Source organism: Nyctereutes procyonoides, unplaced genomic scaffold, assembly GCF_905146905.1.
Source record: "Nyctereutes procyonoides isolate TBG_1078 unplaced genomic scaffold, NYPRO_anot_genome, whole genome shotgun sequence".
Classification (NCBI taxonomy): domain Eukaryota; kingdom Metazoa; phylum Chordata; class Mammalia; order Carnivora; family Canidae; genus Nyctereutes; species Nyctereutes procyonoides.
Window position 1 is genome coordinate 47,181,519 of NW_026575042.1, and position 24,710 is coordinate 47,206,228.

Sequence of the window (24,710 nt, forward strand, 5' to 3'; positions counted from 1 at the left end):
ATGTGTCCTTACGACTCTGAGCAAGAGGATTATAGAGAAAGGCATCATTAATTTGACTGGGAAATCAGGAAAGCTTTAAGGATGCTATAACTGCCAGATTATTTTTACTGAAGCGTTGTTTAGCTTACATCATTTCCCTGTTCAAAAATATTAAGTAGTTCCCCATTCCAAGGGCCTAAAATTTGAGCACAGGCTCACTTTCAACTGGACTCTTATCAACTCCTGTACTTTAGGATCTAGTCTAGGGCTGTGCTGTTTGATGCTACTGAACGCTTGAAATGTGGCTAGTGTGACTGAGGACTGATTTTTTTAAAAAAATTGTATTTAGTTTTAATTAGTTTAAGTTTAAATTTAAAAATTAAACTGGATACAATTTTCTATATTGATTACATATTGAAATAATAATATTTCTATATATTGAGTTAAATAACCTACTTTATTAAAATTCATTTCACCTGTTTCTTTTTAATGTAGTAACTAAAAATTTTGTAATGATATATGTAGCTTGCATTATATTTCTATGGGACAGTGCTGTTCCAGGGACAATGAAAACCTTGCTTTTCTTGATACTGATACTTCTACTTCAAATAAAACATGTCTTGTCCTGCATAATTTTCTTCCTGATGTAAAAGACTTTTATAGTTGTGAGTGACAGGATTTTTTGGTTCAGCAAATGAAAAGAACAAAGATAAGAGTTTAGGTGTAGTTGGAGTCAGGGACTAGGTTGATGTCATCAGAACTTGGTCTTACAGTTAGCCAATCCCAGCAAAACCAGAATTTAAAATTTCCAGAAATAAGTCTCACTGGATGGCTTGAATCACCTACCCATCTTTGAACCATCACTGTGGCAAAGAAAAAAAATTAAAAATTTTTGCCAGACATTGGTCAGTTGGTCATACCAATTTAGAATATGAAGAAAATCAGTGCCTCCCGTCACATGGGCTGATATTGAGGATGGGTTTTTTGTCTCAGAGAAAAATCACAAAACTTATTACCAAAAGAAAGAGAATCAATAAAGAATAAGAAAAGATACATATACCCCAAAGCCCTGATTGCCTATGCTACAAGGGTTTTTTTGGGTTTTGTTTGTTTGTTTGTTTGTTTGTTTGTTTTTGGGTTTTTTTGGTGTTTTTTTTTTTTTCGTTGTTTTGGTTTTCTGTTTTTGTTTTTTGCTTCTTCAAGAGTCCTATTTCCTGGCTCATTCCTCACCACACCTTTCACCATCTTCTAATGCCCTTTCTGGCTTTTTCTATGTGCGCCTTCACCCCCACCCTCCCAGCTTATGCCTTCCATTTAGCATAGTACAGGCAATTCCATGAATAGGATGCTCTCACTCCCTCTGAATTCTATTCCTTTTCCAGTTCCCCCCTTCTTCCTACCCCTGCCCAGCAGACCCAGCCCTGCTAAATACCCACGAAGTCCGCCTTATTCTTATCCTTCAAGTCTCAGTTCAACTGTCACTTTCCCTGAACTGCAATCCTGGGTTCCCAAAGCCTAGTACATCTTCTATAAGTTTCCACCTTTGTGTTTCCTCTGAAACCGTATACCTCCCAGTATATCACTTTCAAAGTAGCATGTATAATTTGATTGCATGACAAGACCAATGTAAAATAAGTTCTGCCTGAAAAAGTGCATCTAATGAGAGGATTATTAAGAGGTATCGAAATGATTCAGAGTCAGCCAGGTAGGGTAAAGCACCTGTAGGTTAGCAGTGGTAGGAAGCAGATGTCACTCCTAAGCATGAAAGGCAAGGAAGAACCATGTTGCTAGAACTTGACCAGAGGTATAGCTGAGGAAGAGAAGGAACCAGAAAGGGGCCATAGATGTGGGGAGGGTGATATAGCCGCTTCCCAAACTGTGGCCTGACAGGATGAAGGAGATACAAAAACATGCTCCAAATTCTTTTCTTTCTATCTCATGCTTATGCATCCATTGGCTAAAGGTAACCAGAAGGAAGAGGGCAAAGGAGCCTCGTAAATGGTGTGTAGAGACCAGCCTCTAGGGCGGCAAAGGGCAAGACCAACAGAATAATCTGCACAGTCCAATGGTTCTTTGTGTAGGCCCAGTCCCTAGTATAACTTCTTACATATAACAGATAATAATTATTGAATGGATGAATGAGTGAATGACTCTCCACAAATCTCCTATAGTCCTGGTTCCTTTCGTTTATTTTTCTTAACACACAATAATATAAATGTAAAATGAGATGTGCTTTAATTTGTAAACCTTTTGTAATGTTTTCAAATAAATTCACAAACTAGAAGAAACTTTTTGTCCAGTTGTGTTTTTCAAATTAGATTTGGAATTATCAGCATCATCCTTATCAGGAAACTTAATGTGCTTGGCCGTTTACCTATAATAGCCAATTAATCTTCACAACACCCCAGTGAAGTAGATATTCTTATTCTCTTTTACAGATAAGGAACCTGAGGGTCAAAGGTACTTAAGAATGATCAGAGAGTGCTTCCCTCTTCAATTCTCTAGCTGTACAAAACAAAACAATTATATGCACACTTACATATTAAAGTCATTTCTTTGATAAATTAAAAATAAAATTGGTGAATCAGAAGTACTTCTCCCACCATTGAGCTCTGCAGATAGCAATAGAAACGTGCTACTTCAGTAGTTTTAAAGTGGCCGTGAAATAAGTCTTAGGAAAAAAATGGTGGCTAAAACCATGAATATATATATTTTTTAATTGAAATATTTTTTCAAGGACAAATGCGAAGATTTTTGCTTACTTTTAAGTGGTAAGTGCATAAGAGCAAAAAAAGGAAAGAAAAAACAGATTGAGAATCATAATGATAAACACAAATGAGGGGCAGCCTGGGTGGCTCAGCAGTTTAGTGCTGCCTTCAGTCCAGGGTGTGATCCTGGAGACCTGGGATCAAATCCCATGTCAGGCTCCCTGCATGGAGCCTGCTTCTCCCTCTGCCTGTGTCTCTGCCTCTCTCTCTCTCTCTCTCTGTCTCTCATGAATAAATAAAATCTTTTTAAAAAAAGCAAATGAGAAAAATGAAAAATATGGAAGCTGTGTAATATTTTTCCATTCTACATGATTTTTGAAATTTCTTTGGAAGGGTATTTGGAAAGGTCCAAATGCAAGATATGACAATTACTATGTTATTGCCTTTCTTTATCAAAATATCCTTGCAGAGGAAAACAGTGCCCAATTTTTACTCAAGAGAAAATATTTTCTCATATGAGGTATGTTATTCTTAAATTACTTTAATGCAAAATATGATGTAATGTTAATGCATGCTACAAACTCCTAGCACGTGTTTAAATATATATTCCAAATACATACTGCTTTGCATATAGAAATAAGTAACATTATATTGACTAACTGCTAATGCTTACAAAAACCCAGTTTATTCCTAATGCTAATGATAACCCTGTAGCACCACTAATGTCTAAATTCAGTCTCAGAAAACCCTGTCTTACTGAAAGAAAACAAAGCCCTTTAGAGAAAGAGCTAAGTTTAGGTCTGGAATAGGAAATTTACAAAATGAGCCTGAGACATCTTGTGCCAAAACGCAAGGGTATTATCAAACAATATTGAGATCGTCTCAAAAAGCTACACTATTCAATGACTGTAGCATTAAAAAAAGAACAGTGATTACAATACATTAAATCCTAAGGTAAATTGAACCCTACAAATCGATAAAAAGTTGACCATTATCCAATGAACAAATGTCTGGAATGAATGAACAGGCAATTTACAAAACAGGAAATACAAAAGGTACAAACATTAAAATATGTTCAATTTCCATAGTAATCAGGGAAATACACATTAAAAATATGAAGACACCATTCTTTTGCCCATCATATTGGCAAATCTTTAAACGTTTGATTATGTCAAGTAGTGGCAATAGAGTGGAAAAACAGGAAATGTTGGAAGTTCAAACTGGTAAAGGTTTTTTGACTCGGCAATTTGGTAGTAACAATTAACATTTTAAATGTGTATACCTAAAAAATAAAAATAAAAAATGTGTATACCTTCTGGCCCAGCAATTCTACATCCCTATACTTAAAAACTTCCCCATACTTTTAGGGAGGCATCTATAACACTGTTGATTGACTACACTGCTTTTAATTGTGAAGAAATTACATAAATTTTATCAATGGGGGTATTAGATGTATATGAGTCAGTTCCAAAGAATACCTTGGGGATAGCTTCAAGCTCTACTGGTAAGTTAAAAAAAAAAAAAGATCACAGTGAAAAATACACTGTGATGTTATATATATTTAAATGCCTACAAAATTATTTCATTCCATATATCATATGGATATATGAATCTATCTATCTATCTATTTATCCACATATATTCTCTCATATATATGGAGACTCATGCTATAGGGAAATAATATAAATTTTTACTTTACCTGTATTTTTTATACTACAAACACAACAAAGTATTCTTTATTCTATAATTTTTAAATGTCAAGAAAATGATCTTTCAATAATCCTCCAAAGTGGTTGTTTGTGGCTCCAGATAAGGAAACAGAGCTCAGAAATAAAAGCTGACTTGTCCAAGGTTAAACAATGAAAGTTAAAAATTTGGTTGATCTTAGACCCTCTATGCAGATGCTTTTCTCTAGAGCACAGGTCAAAACGATCTTGTATTTTGTACTGATCAAAATTTTTCAAGGGAGATATCTAGGTTGGAAACAGAAATTAAAGTGCAATTAAGTCTCTGTCCATTGATACCATGGAAGTATGCTGAGGACATTGTGCGTAAGAAGAGGAGCAGGCCCAGAACAGAATCCTGAGAAGGAGCAACATTTAATGGATGAACATGGTTAAGGAACCCTGTAAGAAAGTCAAAGAAGAGACTGCTACCCAATCAGAAGGAGAGAGTGAAGAACTCAAGCACAGAGAGCATTTCTACAAGAAGGAAATGGTCAACAGTGGCATATACTGCAAAGGAGTCAAGCAAGAGGGCTTTGAAGTATCATTTGGATTTGGTAACATAGTCATCGGGTGACTTTGGCAAGAGAATCTTAGTGACTAGAAGCCGCAGAAACCAGAATGCAGAGAGATGAAGCATGAAGAAGACAGGGGAATTTAATGGTATGGGAGGTCCTCAAAAATTGAAACATAGAATCATGATATGCTCCAGCAATAGAGAATATTTCAATCTAGCAATTTCTATTTATTGGGTATATACTCAAAAGAATATAGAAGAAAGCAGAGACTCAAACAGATATTTGTAAACCCATGATCTTAGCAGGATTATTCACAAGAGCCGAAAGGTGGAAGCAAACATAAATGTCCATCGAAGAATACGATAGATAAATAAGATGTGGCACATGCACATAATGGAATATTATTCAGCCTTAAAAAGGGAAGAGGATTCTCACAAATGCTGCAACCTGGAAGCACCTGAGTGAAATAAGCCAGCCACAAGGACCAATGCTCTATGATTCTACTTGTAGGAGGTACCTGGAGAAGTCAACTCGTGAAGATAGAAAGTAGGATGGTGGCTGCCAAGGACTGGGTAGGGAATGGAAGAGAAATGGGAAGCTACTGTTTAATGAGTATAGAGTTTCAGTTTGGGAGGATGAAAATATCTAGAGGTGCGGGTTGGTGAAGGTTGTACCATAACTTGCATATACCTAACATCTCTAGACTACATGTATAAAATGATAAGCTCATTGATTTTATGTATGTGCTATCACACACACACACACACATGCTCATGCGCACATGCACATATGCACATACACGTACCAGCTAGGAAGACTTGCAGGAGGTCGGTGATGACAACTTTTTCAAATTGGAAAGTGATAGGACAGGTCAGTCAAGGAGAACTGTCTAAGAGGGAAGACTCTTGAGCATATTCTCCAGTCTGGAAAGGATCATCACAGAAACAGAGACACACGTCCACCCACCAGGTGAAAGGGACACAAATACTGAGCAGGCGCATTAAACCATCCACCGATACCCAGCACTCTGCTTCTGCTGCTGAGCCTGGGTCTTTGGCAGTCAGGTGGACTTAGTGTTTTTATAATAAAAGTCAAATATGATCATACTTAAAATTTCTCAAAATACACAGAATCTAAGCACTGTTGACCACATTCAATAACTCCCTTGAGGGATTTTCGTAGAAGTATCTCGGGCAAGAATTCCACTCTAGTTTTACACTCATGACACTCTGGTGTTTGGCCGTTGTCGTGGTAGCTTTCTAGTATTGTTTGCGCATTTGTTTTTACTTCCTGCAAATTCCCATCGAGTTGGAGTGTAGATGAAATGGAAAAACGTTTCCAGTTTTCATTACCCCCTAATTGCTCTTTATTGCCCTTTTGAAAATATGGTTAAGTAAAAAAGCAGAGTGTGATACCCTGGGAACATGGTAGTTTCCAAAGTCCAGAAAGTGGTTCTTGCAGCACGTGGAGGTTTGCATAATTACTGTTATTCTTGCAAAGCACCCTCCCCCTTCCCTTCCCCAACAGCAAGGCAGGGTGGGAGGGCCCGCCACATGCAAATTGCAGCTGTTCATTTGCTTCTACTATTCAGTAACCTGGGAGAAGTATATATATGAGTGTTTCCTTCTATTTGGGGTTGGAGGTAGTGTTGGCTTTGATCAACTGCTTTTCTGTTCCTTTTCTACCATCGTCCCTACTGTCCCATAACTATTTTCCATCAGGGCTCCAACCTGTTAGAAACTTAACCATTTGTGTTCAGCAGTGCAGGACCTGCACCTGTTTTGCATTCTTGTGGCTGAAGTTGAGAGAGCAGAGCTTATGGATAAGCAACAGTTTCAGTTTTGCAATGCTTTATCTATATGTAACAGGCAGCTATTCATGAGAAAGGAAGTTTAAGGCTTGTAGGTAAAAAACCACTACTCAGATTCCAGGAAAATGCCCGTTTACTGAAGTTTTTTTTTTTTTCTTTTTACAATTTGTCTGTAGTCAGATTAGCATTTAGGTCATACTTCGAAGAGTTTAAATTAATTAACCTTATAAAAGCAAGTTTAGTCCTCACATATGAGCTTGACGGGTTTTGTCTGCAAAGAACGGTATTTTGTTTTCCTATGATTATCTTTTGGCCACAGAGGAGATGTTTCCTTATGAAAATGAGCATTACATAATAATGTATAGATTTCAAGAACTTTCTGAAAACTCGCTTACACATATAAATTTGTGTATGTTAATTAATTGTACATGTATACGCACACAAATTATAGCCTGTCACCATGGTTCCAAATGTAAGGTTTGTGAAGAATTTTTCATCCTGCATAGAATTTATAAAGCAAAATGACTCTGGTGTTTCACAACTTCCTCTTTTGGTAGACCATCCTTTTGCAGAGAAAAAAAAAACTGACTAAAGAAAGCTGAGCGGAGTCAGAGCCCTTTGAGATGCTGGTTAACTCAACTATTTAAGCAGCTTAACAAGCAACTGAAAATAAGACACTGAGGTAAGAAGAAAGTTTTGCTATTTTTCATTTTATTACTTGGATCACTGTTCATACAACAACGATTTCGGTGTGGGCTGAATTACAAAATAGATTAAAGAAACTTCATAATTTTAAAGCGAGTACTCAATATTTTAAATGACAACGTTTAATACGTTTACAGTTTCAACTTCACGTACAACCTTTTAAAAAGCTGGAAATTTTTAAAGTTCTTATTGATCTCCAAATTATTTTAACTGAAGAGTAAAAAAAAAATCACTTTTTTTTCAAATTTTGTACACAATTTAATGCTGACAGAACTTTTGTATTAATTTAAATTTTGAGAGTTTTTTCTTCCCCTAGCTCCAGTAAATTCCTAACATTTGTAAGTTATCCTACCTATATTTGTTTGTTAGTTTTGCATATTACTAGTTGGACATTTTCCAGGAAACAGATATTCTTGAATTTGTTTCTACCCACTGTGAAAATATATAGAATTAAACTGTGACATTTCAGTATTATTTTTCATATCATATGATGATGAAATTTAAATACTTTAGAAAAAGCTATTTGTAGTGTAGATAGTCTTTTAAAATGTAAATAAGGTAAGTAACTCAAGTTTTAGAAATTTATGTTTAAGATTAATCTGCAGTTATGATGCCCCAAAATGGGACGAGAACTAAAAGACCATTTGGATTCATAATTGGGAATCAAATCAAGCTGAAACTAATTTCATTAGGCAATTCTAAAGTAATCTAAATCCAGCAGATTTTTTTTAAATTTTTGCCAAGCTAGAATAATGTATATAAATATTAACTATTTAATATAATTGTAATTCTCATACAGTATTTTTGAATCTTTTTTTAAGCAAATAATATATTTGAATGCTTACTTAATTTGGTTTGCTTTAATTAGAATAATCACATGGCTTCCGAAAAAGAAAGCCTGCACTGTTCCATAAATTAATGGATTTAATTTTAATCAATTTGGGTAAACAACGCTATCACATTGGTTCTATTACATTACCTAGAGAATAGGATGTTCTTAAAAAATTATTTTCATGCGATGCACTGTGACAGAAGTTGCTGTCTTTTGATTACAGAGAGAATAAAAACAGATTGTCAGTGTTACAAATTTAGGAAATGAACTGTTGACTCAAGTTTAATATTCTTAACGAGATCAAAATTTTAAAATTAAGTAAAATTAAGTTGATAGTTGTGAGAAATCCATTAAAATTGTATGTTCATCTTTATGTATCACACTGATTAAACACAGCTACTTCACCAGAACTCGATTATGGTTCTTTTCAACACCGCTTATAATGCTTTGCTCTTAAAAAAAAAAAAAAAGAAAAGAAAGGAAGTACTTTAAAATGTCCAGAATTTTAAGTATGAGATATTTTGATATCATAAGCTATCAGGTGTTGTGTGTTTGTCATACAGTGTGGTATTACACTGAATAACTGGTAACAACTGAGAAAAAAACATAGCCCAAGGAACTTACAATCTAAATTTGATCAACACTGTAATTCCGAGTGGCAAATGAAGGCCGTAGAAGTAGAGAAAACCCTATCCTGCTGGTAAGGTGGTTGTGTTGCTGTTGTTGTGGTTGTCGTTCTTGTGAACCATTAAAATCTGAACGAACAGCCTAGTTCTAGATTGTGGAAAATAAGTTTAGAGTTCGTTCTATGACAAAATCACTTTTGCAGAAAAAGAATTAGAGCTACCCGGCTGACCTTCCATGAGACATAGGTAAGATCGTTAATGGGGACGATCTTACCATTATTGGGACAATAGCAAGATGCATTGCTTGTGGTTTTATGTCGCATAGTGTAATAAGAAAAAGCTTATTATTATTATAAACAGAAAAGTTTCAGAATCTGCTCCAAATCCCAATTTTTCAAGTGAAATTAGACACAATATTGTAAATAATTTATTGCTGGCATACATAAATTTTTACTTCTGAACTAGAGACATATATATATATATATTTTACTGTTTCATTAAGACTACATTCATGGGACACACGAAGACATAAATTTTCACTGAATCTAATAGAAGTTGAAACGGGTGACTGCTGTATCGTAAGCATCGTAAAATTTTATATCTGTCTTAATAAGACATGGTGGCCTGTGTGATGTGTGCATGGTCTTGCTGGGTAGCCATCGGATTGTTGAATTCCAGGGTTGATCCAACAAATCTCACAGTTTAGTGGGTGTCTTCCCCCTCCTGCAGTGTGAACGCTCTACAGCTGCCCACCTGTGCAGGAGAAACACCTGCTTCTTGAGGGCTCTAGTCCACCTTGGCAAATGCATTACCTCTCAAGTAATAAATTCGCCGTGAAACCATGATGCTGTTTGCTCTTAACATAAATAACTGGACTTCCCAAAGAACTTTTGGAGCATTGAAACACTTGTTTGTTTGGTTTTTCCCTTCTTTCGGCCACTGTCTCATTAGCAAGAGTAGATCAGAGTTCGTGGCTCGAAAGAAAGATTATGATTTGGTGTAGACTAAGAGGGGTGGTGTGTTTTGAATTCAGAAACAAAAATCCAAAAAAAAAAAAAAAGAAACAAAAATCCTCTCCATCTGGATAATGTGCCTCTTCCAACTTTGTAAACACAAATTTGTGTCCACTTACAACCATTGATTTTCCGTTCATTTTTAGTGGACGTGACTTTCAAATAAGTGCCATATGTAACATATTCATATTTATTCTATTAATCAAAATATGTGTTACATGGGAAAATTATTGTGTACACAAAAACATGTGCTTTGGAAGCCTAGGTGCTCCGTAAGAGAGAATATGTGTCTCATTCACATACAAGGAATAATTTCCGCAAATATAAAGAATAAAGGCAAGTTTGTTTACATTTATGAATATTTCCATTTAAAAAGATACATTTTGGGGATCCCTGGGTGGCTCAGCGGTTGGCCTAGGGCGTGATCCTGGAGTCCTGGGATCGAGTCCCACATCGGGCTCCTGCATGGAGCCTGCTTCTTTCCCTGTGTCTCTGCTCCCCCACCCCCCGTGTCTCCCATGAATAAATAAAAATCTTTTTTTTTAAAAAAAAAAGATACATTTTATGCACTGCGATGTACACAACTGCACTCTAGAAAATAAAAACTTTAATTTTTACATCTTTAAAATGTAAATTATTTGGTGTTTGAAAATTATCGTTTCCAATATTGCTTCCCTAACATCACTGATTTTTTTCATTTTATATGAACTAAAACTAGGCACTTAGATTTGATGTTTTCTAAATACTTTCCAGCTTGGCCTGTTCATCATTTTATACATGTACAAAAATGGGTCTTAACTTTTCAGTATTACTAAGGAAAATAGCAAATTTGTAGTTTTATGTCCAAATTGAAAGAAAAATGGCCTCAAAGCCATTAATTTGTATTGGAACTATGGAAAACAAATCAGAAATGAAGTGAGCCTACTGGTTTTACTCCATGAACTAATCAAAAATGTCACAGCTCATTATTATTCTACTTTACAGATATTTCATTGTAACTTCCCAGTTTTTTCAATAGTTAGTGGTTATCACGGTCTCAAAAATCTTTTCACTTTGGAAACAAACACAAATATGATCGTGAAAAAAATCACCACAGTTCTGATTCTGAAAAAAGTAAAATTAGCCGCATTTTTTTTCCAAAGCATGCCTCAGTTTGATTTATTTTCACTTTGCATAAGAAAAAAATCGAAGCCGAATGCTTTTATGCTTTTCCTGTGTTGGTGAACAGATCTGAATTAGAGGAGAGGCAGGGACATCCTAGGCAATTAGGTTGCCTTTTGAGTAAAAATCATATCTAATGCCATTGGAGTTTCTTAGATGCTCGCTGGAAATGCTTATTATACTTCAGTTACTTAAAATTTTTTATTAAGAAATAATTTCAAGCTCAAAAGAGTTGTAAAAATAAAAATAGCACAGTGAATACCTATATACCCTTACCCAGATTTGCCTAATCTTAATATTTTACTCCATTTGCTTTATCATTTGCTCTTATTCTTCTCTCTCTCTCTCTCTCTCTCTCTCTTTCTGTCTCCATTTTCTCTTCTGAACTCTTGAGGGTAAGTTATAAAAAACATGACCCTTGACTTCAGCTGGTAGTTGCTAAAAATAGAGGTAGTCTCTTATGTAATGATTACAATGATCTACTTCACAAATTTGCATCGATGCAATATGTTTATCTAATATTTACTCATATTCCAATTTTGCTATTTATCTAATAATATCCTTTATAATGCTTTCCCCTCCAGGAAAGGATCCAGTTCAGAGTCGTGTGTTACATTTAGTTGCCATGTCTCTTTAGCCTCCCTTAATCTGGAACATTTTTACATCATTTCTTTGTTATAAAATGGAAAACCTTAAAGTCTATCCACCAACTCTTCTTCTTCTCTTTTTTTTTTTCCACTGAGTGTTCCTCATTTTTATATTTGTCTGACATTTCCTCATGATTAGATTGTGGTTATGCATGTTTTGCTAGAATACTGCATAGGCTGGGTCTCCTCCCATGCTGTCATACCGAGAGCCACAGGACGCTCATCTATGCCCCATGAGCAATGTTACTTTTGGTCGCCACGCCAAAGTGTCGCCTCATTTCTCCATTTTATAATGACAATTCCTCAGGAAAATTTCCCTTTGGGTTTCATACAAATCGATGTTCTCATCTGATGTACTCTTCATTGTAAGGCATTAGAGTTACACACTCGTGGTTCTCCACCGCCAGTACTCCCTGCACAGTTCAGGGAGTCTCCTGCATCCTCATGTAAGCAAAAGAACTCCCTTCTCTCCTGCTTCAATTACTAATATGTATCTCTGTTACTGATACTAAGTCGTGAATTTCTGTCTTTCCACTGGTTTATTTTATTTTTTTTTCTTTTCCCCCCCCCACTGGTTTAGAATTCCTTACTGCCCTAATTATTATGGTGCTCAGATTGTCCACATTTGACGAAGGAAGCCCCTTTATTCTGGCTTCTATGTCCATATGGCATGCCTCCCTCGTGTTCGGGAACACTCTATGGCATAGAAGATGCTCAAGGCTAAGCTGGTACCTATCCCATCCCAACCCCAGAATCAGTCCATTCTTCTTTCTTTTTTTTTCTTTTCTTCTTTCTTTCTTTTTTTTTTTCTTTCTTTCTTTCTCTTTCTTTCTTTCTCTCTCTCTTTCTCTCTTTTTTTGTTTTTGTTTCTTTTTATTTTTTAGATTTATTTAGTTATTTGAGAGAGACAGAGAACAAGGGGAGGGGCAAAGGGAGACGTAGAGAGTCTCAAGCAGACTCCCTGGCTAAGCGCAGAGCCAGATACAGGGATTGATCCCACCACCCCTGAGATCATGACCTGAGCTACAATCAAGAGTCCGCACTTAGCCAACTTAGCCACCCAGGTGGCCCACTTCTCGTTTCTTGTAATGGGGAATGGCAGGAGAGGCCAAGATCCAGGTGAGGTATACTCACAGCTCCTGGAGTGTTTGGGTTTGTTGACCCTTTTGGCAAGAATATAGTAATGCAAAATACACGTATGCAGACACAAACATACAAGTATGCATACCCCAAATGCATACGCATGCGTTCATAGAAACGCTGATATCCATACAGGTATATTTTGGACATTATGAGTTCATCTGATATCTCCAGTTCTAACCCATTCCCCAGAAGGGTCTTCCTTGCCTTCACCTGTGCAATGTTTGTGTGCTCCTTATTCCACGGTGGCAGCCTTGGATCTTAACATCAACATGTTTACTCATTTCTATAAAACATCTAAAATGATTTCTGAATTACTTTACCTAAACACTGCAATAAACAAACCTACTGACAAAGAATTCGGGTCTGCATGCACTTCTTCCCCCACACAGCCGTAGCCCACCAAATACTGCGTTTGTGGGTTACTAGGATGATTCCTCTCTTCCTTCCCTCCCCCTTCCCTCCATCCCCCCTTCTTCTTCTTTCTTTCCATGTGGGGTTATCATAGTATTCATTTGAAATACAATTAGGTTCATTTGTTTCTATTTGTTTCCAGGTTGGGAATTTTTTTCCCCCTTTGCATTCTTATCGGTTTAATTTAATGTTTTTAATTGACCGGCTTTTCATTGTTTTCCAACCCATGGAGATTAAGTGGTTTTTAAAAGTTAAATGTGCACGTTATCACCACATTTATAGAAAAATAGGTAAGGAAAGAAGCAATCATTAATTTGTATAGTCCGTAAGCATTGGGCAAATTCTCACCCTTTTCTATAAGTGATTCTAGAAGGTTCCTGCCCCCAGCACTCCTCCATATTCTACTCCAGTACTCATAATGATGAATGCATCCTGGTATTTGTGGTAGGAAGAGAAAGTGGGTCAGCATCAAGATTCATTTTCAGTTTCCATTCTGTCACTTACTGACTGAATCTTGGATGGTTCCTCCTCTTCCCTCTCCAGATATATAGCCCTATAACTGTAAGTTTAAAAAAAAAATTGTACCTCCTTAACTCTTTGCCAACTTCTGGACTCCTATCTCAAAGTGATTACTCAATCTCAGATGTTAACCGGCCTCTTGAAGTTAACATGTCCAAAAGAAAGGCCCTCACTGCCCACCCCTCTCTCTGCTCCATGCCCAGTCTTCTTTGATTCTTAAATAATCACTTTACACCCAGTGATCTAGGTCAAAAGCATCACTAATTTCTTTCTTTCCCTCACCTATACCCTACCTATCAGCAAGTCTGTCCATTCTGTTTCCAAAATATGTCCCAACATTGCCCAAGTTCACCCCTCACGCCATCTTGAGCTCAGATAAGACTCTATCATCTCTGTTCTGGACATCTCTGTTCCCGTTGCAGCCCTATTAAGAAATCTCTCCTTCTCTACTCTTGCATCCCTGCAAGCAGGACCTTTTAAAATAGAAATCAAATCATGTGACTCCCTGCCCACAATTCTTCAATGGCTTCCTATGTTAATTATGAAAAAATCATGGGGGATCCCTGGGTGGCTCAGCGGTTTAGCGCCTGCCTTCAGCCCAGGGCATGGTCCTGGAGTCTTAGATCAAGTCCCACATCAGGCTCCTTGCATAGAGCCTGCTTCTCACTCTGTTTGTGTCTCTGCCTCTCTCTCTCTCTCTCTCTCTCTCTCTCTCTCTCTCTCTCTGTCTCATGTATAAATAAATAAAATCTTTTTAAAAAATTATGAAAAAATCCAAATTCCCCTTCTATTGCTTATATGTCTTCTCCTCTACCTAGGTCTCTGCCCTCACATATCCTTCCTCTCATCCCTTCAGTCACTATGCTCTGGCTCCGCTCCTTATTTTGCCCCTGGGGCATCCTAACTCGTTCCTGACTCCAGGACTTTGCAAATGCTCTTCCCTCTCTTTTCCCGGCATGTTCTTCCCACACATTACTGTGGCACAACCCTCCTTTCTTTAGATGTTTGAATGTTCCTCCCAAAGGATGTCTTCCATGACCAACTACACATTATTATTAGTTTCCCCAACCCAGTCGCTCTCCATGCTTTTATCTCATTTTCATTTTCTTGATAACCACTTAAAGCTACATAAAATGTTTATCTTTCTTTAATTATTTATTGTTTGTTCCTCCCACTGACATGTAAGCTCCGTGAAGGCAGGATCTGGTCTGTTTTGTTCGTGTTACATCCTCAGTGTCTAGAAAAATGCAGAGAACATACCAGGTACTCAAATGATGAGTAAGCACAAGGCCTCCACAGTTCTGAGCTTCCTGTACAAATAACACAAACATGACAAAAATAACAGCTATCTCCCAAGGTCTTGTGGAGGAGGCCATGGTTATGGTAATGGCCTAAGCTGCCACACAATTGTCAGGTGGGATACTTGTGTTAACACTGAGTGAAAGGAACTGAAACAAAAGAAGTGGTCCCTGGAGACAACAAATAGACCGAGAAGTTCTCTTTTTTGTGTGTATTGGCTCTCTTCCACCACTGAGCTAAAAAGGGATGGGTTCACAGTTGGTGCCCCTAATCTCTTAGAATCCTGGGGGCAATTGCTCTGCATTGCTGCCCCACTGCCTTTGCACTTGTCCTGCCTTTGCCCTCACCACCAAGAAAAAACATGTGCCCACCCTTCCTTGCCAGTTAGGGTTCATTGCTTCCCTCAAGCCAGATGGAAGAGCAATCTCCTTCCAGAATTCTTTCCTGATTAACCATCTGCCTGTGCTGGCCTCATGGCTATGCATATAGTTCACATATTGTTTTGTAATTATTTCCTGGTTCTATTTTTCATCTTGAAATAAATTTTAAAGCTATTCCAGGAAAACTGTTTGGAGTTGTTTCATGTGTGTATCCAACATACCAAGTTTAAAGCTATAAATATAGGACTTGGTTCTTGAGATTATTAGGTCTTAAAGGATGGTGATGATGATGGTGATGATGATGGTGATCGTGATAATGTTAATAATAGTAGATTTACTGTTACATTTTTTAAATTATTATTTGTTTATTTGGGAGAGACAGTGAGCGAGCGAGCAAGCGAGCGAGAGAACACAAGTGAGGGGGAGGCAGAGGGAGAAGCTGACTTCTCCTCTGAGCAGGGAGCTCAACCTGGGGCTTGATCCTGGGACTCCAAGACTATGACTTGAGCTAAAGGCAGATACACAATTGAGCCACCCGGGCACCCCTACTATCACATTTTTAGTACTGGTTTTTAGTACCATTGCATATCATTTTTAGTACCAGGTTTTAGTGCCAGTTTTAAAATATCATTGTATATATTAGGTGCTTCACATAATTAATGAATTAAACACCTTCACTAACTTTGTGAAATAAGTACCATTATTACTATTTTACAGATTTAAGAAAGAAGAAAAAAAGAAAGGTTCAGAGAGAGTTAGTTTGATAATGGTCAAAAAACCAATCCTGGTGTGTCTGTCTCTACAATGGATCTTTATCATTAATATACTTGCCTCTAGTACTTACAATGAGAAGCAAGGTAGGCAAAGCTTTGGTGTAGATACTGTTAGACATTTATAGATTATATGGCATGGCCCCTTGGAAATCTCACACTCTAGAAGGGAAAATCTCAAAAGACGTGGATTTTCAGCCACTATGAAAAATGTAAGGTATCACCTGAGACATTGAAATACTTGAGAGTTCTATTTCTTTTTTAGAAAATTTTATTTAAATTTGATTTGTAAATGGATTTTTTATTAGCTGATATTGGAGAATTGTCACATTTGTTAAGTGATAATATTATCTTAAACATGTAAAAATAGTCTCTTTAAAGAAGTGACTATGAATCATTTTTATAGTCCACTTCTTTTATAGTCCACTTCTTTAAAGAGACTATTTTTTGTTTGTTTGTTTTGGAGTTTTGGGAGGTAGAATTTAATATTTGCAGTAAGTATCTTTTAAAGACTTTCACATCAGAGTAGTAATCAAAGCAAGTTAGGAGAGAAAAGAGGTTTAATAACAGAAATGTCGATCATAAAAATATAGATAACCGTAACATAATTCAGTTTTGTAACAATATATGGATCTATAAGCCTGAATTTGTTAAATAATTTATTTAATTTCAATCTGCCAACATATAGTATAACATCTCATCATGTGCCCTCCTTAATGCTGGTCACCCAGTCACCCCATCCCCCCACCCACCTCCCCTTCTGCAACCCTTTGTTATTTTCCAGAGTTAGGAGTCTCTCATGGTTTGTCTTTCTCTCTAATTTTTCCCCATTCAGTTTCCCCCACTCATATGTAGAATATAAGAAATAGTGAAAGGGACCATAAGAGAAGGAGAATTATGCTTCTTGATGCAGTGATGGCACAAGGCTCCCTGGGGGAGGCGGCATTAAGGTTGAATTATCAAAGTTTTCATCAAGTGGAAACACATTGGGATAATACATTTTCAAAAGATTTCAGAACATTTTTAAAGACCTGGAAAAGCCTTTTAATATTACATGAATTTAACACTGAGTCACTTTTTTTCCCCCTATCCTACGGATCCTATGGTCCTGCCAGTATTTGGTGACTCTGCCTTTGTGACTCTTTGCAGAAAGTGGGTTATGTGAAGAGAGGATTTTAATTCTTGTGAGAAGCTTCTTTCCAGGTTGAAGTACATCTACTCGTATATTCATATATCAAGCAGTGTGCACTAAGCATTCATCTAGGTGCTGGGAAAACAGTGACCAAGACCAAGTTTCTACCCTGAAGGAGCTGCACTTTAGTCTAGTGAGGAAAGGCAATGAGCAAGCCAATAAACAAGTCAATTTTTAAAAAGAGAATTTCAGACGATGCCAGCAGCAGGAAGACAATTCAGCAAAGAAGAAGGATAGAGACACAGAGAAGGGCAGCTTCTTTACCTACCTGGCCTCCCGAGGTGGCCTCTCTAAAAGGGAAAGTGTGTGTGTATGTGAGTGTGTGTGTGTGTGTGTTTAAGTATTTATTTATTTATTTAGGATTTTATTTTATTTATTCATGAGAGATACAGAGAAAGAGAGAGAGGAGCAGAGACAGGCAGAGGGAGAAGCAGGCTCCATGCAGGGAGCTCAATGCGGGACTCGATCCCAGGACCCCAGGATCATGACCTGAGCCAAAGGCAGATGGCCAACCACTGAGCCACCCAGGTGTCCCTGAATGGGGAAAAAAAATTTGAAGCTGAAACATGAACGATAATGACAAGTTTGAGTGTGCCATGCAGAGGGCCCTGGGAAGAGTGGCGCAGGGGGAGTGATTTGCGAGTGCAGCAGAGGCAGGAATGAATTTGGCATATCTGAGAAGCAGAAAGGAAAAGTGCAGGTCTCAGAGGGTAGTGGGAGCTGAAGCTAAGGGGCTGAGGTTGACAAAGGGCCAAGACAAGGAGTTGTACACTGTGAACAAATATTTGCAAGGACAGGCACATGTATGTACTGTGGGAACGGGTGCAATGAATGACCCGTGCATTCTGTGTTTAACACAGCCTGGGGAAAAAACTGTTGTTTGAAGAGAAGCAGAAATTACTACATAAGTCAAAAGTTTGCTTAGGTGAAAAATATTATCATAGTTAGATAAATTTCAAGTAAACCGAGTTTATCTTCAGAGGTTAACCTTATTTTCTTATCTTTTCATTTTTATTGAAGCTGCAGGCTTGATAAAAATGAAAAGGGCTTAAATATTATTTGATTTAGTCAACTGAAGATTTTTCAGCAAAATTGCTGTGGAATAACTGACTTTATCACAACCATTGAAAATCAGTACCCTGATGTCTGGTAATGGGGTCATCAAGCACATTAGTTTCTGTATGGATATGAAGCAGATAAGACTAGAGAAAAGGCTGTTTCCCAGTCTCTGGAGACAACAGATGCTCTCTTGTTTATTCTTCTCAAATCCTAGCGCCGGTGATATTAGGGACCCTTACAGCATCAACCTGTTCCTATTATAAGTAACAGTTACTTACACTCCATTTTCAGAATAATTATAAATTTCCTCTGATTTATTTGGATTATCCTAAGAAATCTAAACTATCCAATCATTACCTTTTAAATCCCAGAATTAAATAGATACAACTTTGTTTGGGGCGGGGGGAGTTGGGAGATGGAGTGTGATTTGGGAAGGGAATATAAAGTATCTTGTTTTAGTTCTTCTTCTTCTTCTTCCTCTTCTTCTTATTCTTCTTCTTCTTCTTCTTCTTCTTCTTCTTCTTCTTCTTCTTCTTCCTACTACTACTACTACTACTACTACTACTACTACTACTTCTATTATTATCATTACTATTTAAACAAACCTAATAGCTATTAAGGACAAGAACAAATGGCATCCCATATATTTGAGAAGTTAATGACAACCATTTCTATTTCTGATTTGAGTTGAGAGCTGACCATGGAAAATAAATAAATAAACTCTACCAGTGGCTTTGGACTGGGCGTAGCTAGAAGGATGACCATGGGTGGGTGGGGAGGAATACAACCGTAATTTCTCCAAGGCTAGCAGACACAGTACTGTTGTAGGAGCCACAAGATGACTTTTGAGTGTTCCTTACAACGCCCAAATAGACCATCATTATGTTACTGGTATTTGGGAAGTGTGGAAGGGTACAGATGACTTATGTGCTATTTAAGTGATAGAGTCCATTGTATCACACAGGCATGTGGGTATGATGACTCCCTGTATCACTGGATTAGTGCAAAGTGTAAGCTGGTGTGTGGTTTCCAAGCGCACGCGTGTGTAAATGCATGGGAATCTTCGATGTGTGAATGTTTAGTGAACGCTCGTGAAACAGGAAGCCACTTCCTGACCTGCTACTTACTACAGGTGGACAGACTAGCCAAAAAGCAAATATATTAAAGTAGGAGAGCAGCAGGTTTTCTACAGTAAGAATTGCACACATCTGCTGAAGGAACTGGAGTCAGGAGGGGAGCATAGAAAGACCATGTGGGCCTGGGGCATGACTCCAGAATCGGACGCTAACGATGCCGATGCCTCGTCCAGGGCCCGGCGTCCTCTGCTCCTGCCTTATTTGGCTTTGTTCCCCTGGTTGGTGACCCATCACGTTGGAAAAGAATCTCTTTCAAAAGTGTAAATGTTCCTCTTTCTGCGGGTGATGTCACCATTCCTGTGGCCCAAGCCTTTGTTACTAAATAGTACTTAGCAACACATAATCATTATTTTCTCCACTTAGAGCTCTGAGGGTGTTTGTTCTGATGAAATTGAGAGATACATTTTTCAGGGAGGTAGGAGTAAGAGCTGAAAAAAAGGGAAGCTGTGCCTGGAACAATTTCTTGACTTGTGTTACTTAAAAGAAGCAACTAGACAACTAAATTTTTATCCTGTGGCAACAGCTCTGACTGCAATAAAAAAAAAATCACATATGGCTCCAAAGGATGTGGTTTCTATGCAACTGTGCATTATACATTCATTTTTAAAGTGATAGATGCCTTTTACTGGGCTTGGTTTGTCCTTCCCATGTGTTTTCTTACAAAATGTCGGTGGCGGGGGTGAGGGGGGGAATTGGACGAAAGAAAGCCATGCTCTGGTCAATTAAGACTCATGTTTCTAAAGTGCCTGTTGATCATTCCAGGGAATATCGTGGATTCCCTTTGGATTACATCCTACCTGTCCATTCAAAAAACTAAAAAAGAAAAAAAAAGAAGAAAAACTGTAGAAGGATCTTTTATCTTATAAAAAGCTGTAACTTTCTTAAAGTTGCAATTTGATTTTAATTCTCATATTTTGAAGAGACCTGGAGTTTAACGTGAGCTTGTTTTTTTTTAATATTCTAATTTTTAAACTCACAATTACCATCTACTTAAAATCATTATAATAGCTGTAATTTGTCAAAGGTCTGACCTAGGTCAGGTTAATTCCTGTGGAATCATTCATGAGCACAATTCTATGAGGCAGATATTTTGCGTTAGCAGGAAACGGAGAGTTGGAGAGATTGTCTAGAAATTTGTGCCTGATTAGGTAACAGACTGCAGACTGTCTTTGTTTGATAGGAGCTGAGGCAGAGGCAGAGCAGCAACCCCCTTATTTGAAGTAACACCCCCTTATTTTGCAACCTGATTCTTCTAAGAGGTCTGGTGCAGACACAAGCCATCGCACCAGTTTGGAGGGGGACAGGTGGCCATGCTGTCTCCAAGAGGCGCCAACGTCATAGGCAGAAGGACAAGGTTGTAGCAGCTCTGACTCTTGCCAGTGGAAGCTGGCCCATGAGTCGCATTTGGCAGGTGTATACCTATTGCCAGTAACCCCCAAAGAGATGGTGTTTTTCCCTTGAGTCACCTGGGAATTTGGTCACAAATAAAATAGGTGTGCTTTCAGCAGGCTTCCTCCATCCCAGGAAGGAGAGTACCCAGAGCTGTACCAGGTATCATCCACACGCTCCTTTTTCTTCGTAGTTAGTTCTGGTTGTCCCACATACATTGGTTATTTGGTGCCAAATATGCTCGTTTTCCCAAGTTCAAGTCTAGCCTAAGAAAGGTAACACCCCCCCCCAAGGCCCCACATAGAGTTCTGGGTATTTAGGGACCCTGACAAACTATTTACAGTTTCTTCCGAGGCAGACGTTACCAGAAATGTCGTAAGAATAGACAGGCCTCAAAGCCCTCACGAGAGGAAAAACTGTTCTGGCTAAGTCTATAATTTAGTCGATCTTCAGAGAAGAATGACTTCATGAAAAGACAGACCCAGAGTGGCCAGCCTCTTTTAAACAGTTAACTTTTTCTTTATTTAATCGTGAAGACTAAATGACAGGTAGGGAAGTGCTTTTGTGGGAACGTGGGAGTCTCGAAGCTATAGAAGGAAGTTACCCTGCGCAGGGGAGTGAGCATGTGGGTAGGAGTTACAGACGACTGCTCTATTGCTCGTCTAGAATAACCGTGCACAAACATCTTTACAATGGCACCTGAACAGAATTAATGGGCTCCTATTATTAAAGGCACTTGATAGATTATTTTTTAAAAGTACATATCACTTATTATATTCAGGGACAGAAAAAAAATAAGAATTTTACATCCAGGAACAAGAAAAGAGCCTCCAACTTTGACAAAACAAAAGATGATCGGATTGGAGTTCCACATGTTGATGTAAAAGAGAGTGTTACCCTCTCTGAAAGTACGAGAGAGAAGGTGGCTTCGTCCGGTAGGTGTCATAACCCTAAAACACTAAACCCAGGAAATGAATGAAAGCAAACACCAGCAAGGGGAGTGCGTAGTAGTGATCAGATACAGATTTCCCCAAACCTTGCCCTCGGGGCTGTGTGGTAGACAATCTGCATCTTGACAGAAATAAAGTCGCTGTTTCATGCAACCAGTAATGGAACTTTTGTGTTAAAACTTAAAAGGAATTCCAGTACCGAAGACGTGGAAGCCCTGTGCTGGCTCTCACATGGCTGCAAGTCCGGACATTTGAACAACAACAACAAAAAAAAGAGGTCACAAAGATAATGATAATTGTCTATCTTTGGAGTTTGGGTCCCCTGTTCACACTCTTGTTCTCAGTCACTACACATTGCACATTCATACTGTTGACGTCATTGATCGTGATTATTTACTATTTCATGTCTATAGCCGGCCGGACTGTATGTGTCAAGAGCCTCGAGGTCTAGTTTTGCTCATTCTATAGTCTCAGGTTCTAGGAAAGGCTGGCCTTATGCCCGGTGCTCAGTGACTATTTGTGGGACTGGGTGGGAAAGTCGACGGCAAAAAGACAGTGAGAATGCGGCAGTTACTGGTGAGCTGGTGACCTGCAGCCGGGAAAGTTTGAGAAGGGAAAAGAATGTTCAACATTGTCTAAAAATACATTCCGTACTGGGAAGGCTCAATGGGATCAGGTCCTGTCGGCAGTTACTCATTGCTAAGCCTGTGGCAGAAATATGGGGGCTCAGAGCCACCCAGGTGCAGCCACTGGGACCGATGGTGCACTCACGAGGACTGTAAATCGGGACTTCTAACATTACCTGCAAATGAGATTCGAGTAAGAAATGTCCTGTTAATTTATTTGTATTTATGATTTAACCATGCCTCTTTGTTGGATGAATTCATAAAGTGCATAAGAATTTGCAAAAAAAAAGAATTTGCAAGACTTCGTTTCTAAGAAAGTTATGGATACGTACACGTGTGCATACACATGTGTGTATACTGGCGCACTTTGATGCAACACACACACACATCTATTCCATAGTTTGATACGAATAAATCCAAAAGGAAGTGGCCTAGAACACTTTTGATCTCTCAGAGACCCTAATGCCCTCAGGGGGCACTCAGAGTCTCGATTTCTTAGAAAGAGGCAGGAGGATATGGAATTAGAAGCACACCGCAGCCTTATGCCCCTTACCTGGTATAAAGCCAAACATATTTAGGTTGCCTACGAAGCACCATGTCCCACCAGGTGCATGACAAAGGTGCCCTACCACCTTAGCTCCAGACTGGTCCTGATGCCCACATTTCCAGGTGTGTATGTGCACCGGTTTACCCAAACCGAACTCTATTTGAGACAGCATTTGCAGCATAGAATGATGCTTCTTTTGAGTTGAACAGACCTTACTTGCCAATGGGAGGACGTGGACCAGGTCAGTGGATTGCCGCTGATTCTGGGGAATTTGATTTCCTCAACTCTAGCTCAGTAGGACACCTTGGTTGCACGTTGGAGCCATCTGAGGAACTTAAAAAAAAAAAAAAAGAAAGAAAAGAAACACCGATGCTTGTGTTGCCATTCCCAGAAATCCTGCCATCGGTCTGGATGGCACCCAAAGGGAAGCCAAAGTCAGGAACAACTGCCCTACTCGGGGTCGCCCCATTCCTGGGCTGGGCTCATAAATACCACCTCATCTGCCCCTTGAGAGAGTGCAAAGAGACAGTCCAGGGTTCACCAGGTTCCCTTCTTCCTTTATCTCTTGGGGAGGAAATAGAAAGGGAAAGACATGATGGTGGGCTGGGCGGAGAAGGAGGAGGGGCCCTTCCCGGGCCCTCGAAGCTCTGCCAGTTAGCGGTTCATTAGGGTTAACCAGCTATCTTTTGTCAAAGTAATCACTTTGGAAGGATTAAGCCTCAGTCTCACCTTAGTGTGAATGACTTTAAGCGGATAATCTCCTATCACCTAGTGGAGGATTTGTCTTGAAGGCCTGGGGGACTCAAGGGAGGGTTGCAAGGCCAGCCAGGGCTTCACTGAGGGCTTGGCTGGGGGCGAGGTGAGGAAGCCTGCCGTCTGGGGGCTAGGGTACGTGGTAGGCTAATAGCAGCATAAGATACAAGAAAAGCAAACTTTCTCCTCGCATCGCTAGGCCCAGTGATTTGTTAGAAGTGTTCATGTGATCAAGTTGCTTGTCTGTCCCATGGCCCTTTATGACGTTTCTGTCTTTCTTTGTGCCATGAAGCCCTTAACATGTGCCAGGTGATTTTGCCATTTGCCAGCTGCCTGGGAGTCTGTGAGGAGCAAAGCCTGGCGCAGCCCTAGCCTCCCAGCCATCTGCCTGGCACATGGTGAGCGCTCAGGGTTTGTTGAATCGAATTGTTGCATTTGCTACACTTTTTTTTTCCCCAAAAGTGTGAGGTTTTGTTCCACATCTGCCCCCCCAAGCCCCCACCCCACCAGCTAAACTAGACTCTGAGTACCTTGAAGAAATCTTAAAAATATCTCCAGTGCCAAGCAGAACTCTAATCGGTGCCCAAGAAATATTTGTTAAATGAATTAAGAAGCAATAGGCAGCATACTGATGCCCACGGTATCAGGGGTAATGCATGACTGTGTTCTCAGTTTCCACGCTCCCGGACAAGGCAAAGAGGGGAGAGAGGGGACAAGACGTGTGTATGACTCCCCCACCATTTATTGATGTGACAAAAGTTGTTCTTTCTCAAAAGTCCCATAGGACACCTGTTGAGAAAGGGCCTGAAGGTA